Source organism: Brienomyrus brachyistius, chromosome 10, assembly GCF_023856365.1.
Source record: "Brienomyrus brachyistius isolate T26 chromosome 10, BBRACH_0.4, whole genome shotgun sequence".
NCBI classification, from domain to species: domain Eukaryota; kingdom Metazoa; phylum Chordata; class Actinopteri; order Osteoglossiformes; family Mormyridae; genus Brienomyrus; species Brienomyrus brachyistius.
In genome coordinates, this window is record NC_064542.1 from 21,925,913 (window position 1) to 21,932,499 (window position 6,587).

Sequence of the window (6,587 nt, forward strand, 5' to 3'; positions counted from 1 at the left end):
GGTGTAAATGGAGTTTGGTTTTCTGTGGAGACGGGAGTAATTAAGCCGTCTTGACTTCCTTATGAGTCCTCCAGCCAGCAGAGGGCAGCAGACCATGAAACCCCTTTTCCCATAGACCCCACTTGACCCAGTCTCCCACAGTGGATTATAGTTATAGTCCCTTAGCTCTCACTGCACAACCTGGAAAGAGGCTTTTTCCTCTTCTTGCTGGAGGACCATCACATCAATCACCCTTCACACTCGAGTGTTAATTGCCACTGAACGATTTGTCAATTACAATTTGTGGCTGACTGTGCAGTTTCCATCCACAGGGACTAGATTCACTCTCATTTTGCTGCTTTGCTTTATCATTTTCTGTTGCTCCAGCTTGTCTTAATTGACCAGAGGAAACCCCAGTAAAAATTGTTTTCTTGTTGTACCCTGTTGGCTGAAGAAGAAAATGTCATTCTGTCGAGATTCAATTTGGAAAACAGGATTTTAATCTGCTGCTAGTTTGTCAGATGGGGCCTGGCTCTCACAGTTTAGAGAAAGCATAAATGCATTTCAGGAGTATAAACACTGCAGTCTACTTTTACAGTTACCTCTTTGAGGCAGATAATCTCCACTGGTTCCCACAGGGTTAAACCATTAATTAACCCTGCCCTCTGCAGCAGTCTTCCCACTGCCCTTCAGAAATGTGGGCTGTTCTCTCATGGGGAGGCCTAGATATCCTGGGGATTTGGCAGGAGTGGAGTGATGCACCGGAGGCCATGGAAGGTGGGGAGCCACAGGGATTTACCTGATGTCCGAATCACCAGGACCTGAGGGTGTCCCATGCAGTGCTGAGCACTGATTGCCTGGCTTCCTGTCTGCAGATCCCCCTGCCATGACACAGGCATCTTTGGTTTGCCTCGCACTGCTCTCTACGATTCTTTGACAAGAAATTAGTTTAATAATTCGACTTGCAACAATTCAGCTCAGTGGTGGGGGCCAATCTAACAGTGGCCCCCAGAAGCAGGACACATTCAGGGCCTGGACCCTCTGCCCCGCCTGTCCTGGAATTCATGTTTTGGGTCAGTGGCACCACCTGCAGCAAGTGGTCTTGTGCCCCCGTATGTCCCCCCCCCCCCCGTCACCATGGATACCCCCAGCAGGGCAGCTTCTTAATACACCACAAGAAACAGTACCATGCACTGGGAGAATTCATTCACAAAGGTCCCCCATCAGCATCTCAGACGAGCAACTTGTGGCGCTTCTACACTGCATTTGTTCTTCTAAACTGCATTTGTTCTTCTACACTGCATTTGTTCTTCTACACTGCATTTGTTCTCCTACACTGTAATTGTCCTTTTACTCCGTATCTGCCTTTTTTTAAGCGGTAGCACTTGTGTGAGTGTCACTCGCTGTGTTTGTCACACCATTACCTACAGCCCTGCCAATTTTGTGTCACACTGTGCACACGGTAATCAAAGTGCACGTGCGTGTGAAATTAAATCTGAGACAGCAAGCAGCCATTCAGTTAAGAAAAACAGGGCATGACGCTTCTGGGTGGAAGACAGATGTCTGTAATCTTTCTTTAAAGGCATTTTGTTAAGTTTTTTGTTAAGTTTTTCTTTGTTAGGCCAAAATAATCTTTTTTAATGTCTTGCAGGTTAAATACTTAAATTTGTGCATATATTAAAAAATACATTTTTTAAAGCCACCCCATGTAGATCCACTGTAGGCCAGATGTACCATGACTGTGTTGCTCTTTACTGAAGGGTTGCCATTCCTCCACAATAAGCTGTGATCAGCCCGTGTGACCTGAATACTCCAAAGAGCCACTGGCTCAGTTTCAGCACTAGTGATGAGCCCTAGACGTCTGTGGTTCAGCACCACTCACCAGCTCTGGGGCCGCGGTTCCGTCTGCGGAGGCCCAGAGGAGGCAAGCTGGCTCCAGTTCCGTTAGCTGAGTGGTGTCGCCCCCTCTTTAGATTCTGTAGTGATGCCTACTATCTGCTGGCGTCCTATTGGTTAGTGGTGGGAATGAGCTGTGCAGCTGTGCAGGAGATACGTCGTGTAGCGAAACCTGCTGCACGTCCAGGATGCAGAAGCAGGAGGCTGAGGACCCCATTCCAAAAACTCCACGCTGCCCTGCTTAGAAGGCAAATCTCGCAAATCAATCAATCAATCAATCTTTATTTATATAATACTGTTTTAACCACAGGGCTTACAAAGTGCTTTACAGACATTTCAAAAAAGGAAAAATAAAAATTTTAATTATATGATGAGGCTCTAGCATATGTGCATATCTGTAATGGAGCTCAGAATAACCGTAGATTAGCCAGGTTCCTCAGAGCCCAATCATGTATGATGTAAACCCCATTTACGCATCCTAACCTCACACTCAACCTCCTAACCTCAAAATTTGCCCACTGGCTGCCCACTGCATCACGTAACTCTGATGTCGTTGCCAGGGCACCTTGTGACATTAATAGGCACGGAAGGTGATTCTTCATAACGTTCTCTATAAATTATTTAACATTATCCCTGGGTCCTGTGTTAAAATTCATAACAAATGTTTCAGTTTTATTGACAACAAAATGAATCAATCAACCACAAATAATCCTTGCTATTCAGCTAAAGTTATTCCCAGAATTCCCTGAGTAGCACCTGGCCTACGGGATAGCTGCCAGGCTAAGACACGCGACCCCCCTCCCCCAATCTCACGATGTCTTCTGGCACGACTGCCCTTTTGTGTGAGACTTAATGATGACCGCATTTTAGCCTGAGTTCCATATTCTGCAGTCGCAGCACAGTTTTAAATTACTGCCAGAACCAGAGCTTTCACACCTTCCCTAAGTTCTGCCCCTGCCTTGGCCCCCAGCTGCCTTTTCCGATTCCATCTGAGTTTGGTTTGTGGCTTGGAGGCCCCACAGCGTGGCGGTCGGTGGTGGTGTCTGAAATATCAGACTTTATCAGTCCTGTTTATCACTGACTGCGTCAGACAGTATGTGATGCGCACCTCAGGGAGCGTTTGAATCATCCAATGGAGATCATGAATATGAACGGGTGTCTCTCTTGCGATCGGCGGCGGAGCCAATGTTAGACAGGATGCCTGGCAAAGAGGGCCGCTGCATAGATCTGGTAGCTGTGCGCACGAGCATCGGGGTGAGAAGCGGCTATGATCGGCGTGAACTTGAGCCGATCGTGTGAGAGTACGGCCCTGTCAGGAACACTCTGTGATGGCGTCTGTGTTTGCTGTACTATGAAGTTCCTCGAGCACATTTGTAACATTTCAGCGGGACCTGTGGTCCTCTCAAGATCACCCTCCTTGACAGCTTCGTTCCTGTTACACCACAAGGCCCGCATCCAAAAGAACTTTGCAGAAGTAAAGGATAACTTCTTGTCGGGCACAGCGAGGGAGGGAGTCTGGCTGGCGGTGGGGTTTGTGCTGGACGTAAGTGATGATGCCTCAGGACGAATCGGACCGGGCTTGGGTCCAGCTGCTTCGTGTAGCTCAGGAGTCGTGGTTAAGCTTTTAGGACGTCAGCAGAGGTTCATGGCCATCCGCGTCTGTCAGCGAGGCAACTCCAGCAGAAATGGACTCGCTTTCCACCGGCCCCCCCCATCTTCAGCCAGTGGTGGATGTACTGCCCTGTATTTTCCATGATGCTTTTGTAATCTTTATGATTTTCCTTTTGATTCTGTTGCCGCTTCTTCCTTTACTCGTAGCCGGATCACCGGTCATTCTTCAACTGAGATATTTATTTGCATGCAAATGTTGATACGTCACTTTTGGGATTTTCATTAGGCACGTTAAGGAATGTGCTGAGTGGGAAACAAAAGGACGAGCGGATTGCTTTGTGCTGCTTGCCGTGTGGGGATGTAGCAGCTGGCCGCATCCTGGAGGGCGGCCAGGCCTCAGGGAGATGTCCTCTGCTGGGGGGAGAAATTGCACACTGGGCCCTGCCGTCATGCCACAGCACCCTAACCCCCCCCCCTTTCCATAATCTGAACTCTGAGACATATCTGTGATGATATGTATGTAAACATAACGTACGCATGGTTGCGAATATCACTCCAGCTTCTGCCCCTCCGAAGATGACGCCTTTCCTGGAACCCCAGGCTGATGGCTGGGGTCGGCGTGAGTGGTCACCTCAAAGGTGTGATGGTCCTTGGGTCCGGTGGCTGCTTTAGTGGATGGGGCTTGGGAGGATGATGCCATGAGGGAACATTCTCAGGCACAATCACCCTGGGGAATCGTCAGTCTGGGGCTGGGCGGTATGGGGGAATGGAGAGATATATAGAGAGAGAGAGAGATAGAGGGAGGGAGCTTGGGAACTGAGGGATGGTGGCCGGGGGGCCTGGGCCTGGCACCACATCTTCAAAGCTCCATCAGCAGTGGAAACAAGCTGCCGGTACAGCCCCCCCCCCCCCCCCCCCAGAGATTCCCTTCCTCTGCCCTCCTCTGTCTGCGGCTTCACACTTTTCTATCTGAATGATTTTTTATGCAGTTTGTGTGGCAGCAGGGGCTTGTTACTTTCGATCCAGCCATGTGGTTTCTTAATGAATTTAATTGGCTAATTAATTACCTTTGCCCCACGACCACGGAGCGGTTAAGCGGTTGTTAGATGGATGGATTGATTGGCTCTGGTCTGGCCGCTGTTGTGCTTCCCTCCGTACACTCCACCTGTCCCTCTCTCCGTTTCTCTCCCTTTCTCTGCCTCCCTTTCAGCATCTGCCTTCTCTCTCTCTCTTCGTCCTTAGATTTAGCCTCAGCTTCCGTGCAACTTTATTGGCCCGACGGTTCAGAATCACATCACCGATGCTATTAAAAATAACTATTAAGCTGAGTTATCACTATATGAAAATGATGATAAATTAAACATTGTAAATTAAGGAAACAACTGTCACACTATTACTGCATCAGAAATAATAATGTTCATATCTGTATCACACTAGCATCTATCATAGCGGAATATACATAAAATGCTATTACTGCACAGATACAGTATGACTCACTATCGCTCAGCTATGCTAGGATGACACATTTTGCCTTGAGACGTGTGGTTTTCTTACCTTCTAGCAGAATGAGGACTTGGTCATATTCTTTCACTGGCAGTGACTGTCTCAGTCACTGTCGCTCTCACTGTGTCCCTCAGTGTCTTTGTCTTTCTCGGTCACTGTCTCTGTATCCTTTGATGATTTTGTCTGTCTCAGTCAATCTCTCTCACTTTTTCCTTCTTTATGTCCCTAAGTGCCTCTGTCTGTCTCAGTCACTCTCTCTCTCTTTTTGTCTCTGTATCGGTCCCTCTGTGTTTCTGCCTCTATATCAGTCACCATTCCTGCCTCTATGTCTCTCGGTTTGTCTGCCTGTCTCAGTCTGTGTCTCTCTCTCCATCCCAGTGTCTGTGTCTGTCCCAGTCATGGTCTCTCTCTTTGTCAGTCTCTGTCTTGGTCGGCATGTAACAGTCTCCATCTGTATCAAATTTAAATTCAAGTTGAGCTTTCCAAAACATGCCCAGAAATTACCAGTAGTGGAAAATGCAAAAGACAAGAATGAGAGAAACACAAACATCTCTCCACACGCCCCCCTCCCGCGGCTATTTCCTAATGAGCTGCTCCTATATCTGCCTGTTTGTCTTGTCTCCGTTCCCCTGACTGTGGTACGATAACGCTGCCGAAGCTGCTGCCAGCCTCCCCTGCTCGTCCTCACCCACGCGGACAGGCTGCCGAACTGCACACTCCTCCATGTTTTCTTTGTGGATTTTACACGTTTGGCCTCCGGGTTCCTGCCCAGGCGTGTGGAGTGGCTCTCGCGCGCTTTATCTTGCAAGTAGGTCTCCTGGATCACATAAGTTAGCTAATGTGTGCAATTTAAAATACGATAAATGGAATAAGCACCAGGAACAGCAATCTGAAGACGGACAGATACATGAAATAATATAATTACATTGCTATTAGACCCATTATTAGAAGATATTAATGGCGGCATAGCAACAGGCGCCACCATGCTCCCAGTGGTGGGTCAGAGCCATGATTACGATGGTCCTGCTGCAGTCACTCGGCTCGGGTCTTTCACCCTCATTCTTACCAGCTCCTGTTCACTGTTACCTTTCCAGAAAGATCTGAGCTGACTGAGTGACCATGAAAAGGTGACTCCTACTGCAAGTGAATTACTCACACATGCTAGTGCCAGAAACACAGCTTGTCTAACCTAAAACTCAGCGGAAGATGGACATGTTTTCTTTTGCAGGGTGAGTCTTACTTCCTAACTCAGTTTCATTCCAGGCACCAGTCTCTCCCTGTGAATCACAAACCAGGGTGGAAGCTCAGGCCTTCCAGCCGGATGAGCTGCTATTGATGAAGGTCCTCTTGCATCCAAAAGTTGATAAATCAGTCAAATTTTATTTACTATGCCTCCACGAACAACTTGCCATGAACCACAATACGATCGTCCCCCCTTCAGGGTCACCCGCTCCCAACCCCCCCCGATCACCCCCCCCCCACCACACCGTGTGATAACCTTTTGTGCCCAACAGTGGTCCACCACATCTCGGGGGGTGGCTTGAGTAATGGTAAACATGGCCGTTGCTGATTCTACATTATCCCTCTGAAAACACAAC

At 48.3% G+C, this 6,587-nt stretch overlaps 1 long non-coding RNA gene across 1 annotated transcript; it reads right to left on the minus strand.

Moving 5' to 3' along the window:
• Positions 1–3,786: 3,786 nt before the first annotated feature.
• Positions 3,787–5,539, minus strand: LOC125751128 (uncharacterized). The gene is made up of 3 exons (XR_007400525.1): positions 5,041–5,539; positions 4,022–4,235; positions 3,787–3,900 (listed from the first exon to the last, which is right to left on the minus strand). It is a non-coding gene; the product is annotated as an uncharacterized LOC125751128 (long non-coding RNA).
• Between the last annotated feature and the right edge of the window lie 1,048 nt (positions 5,540–6,587).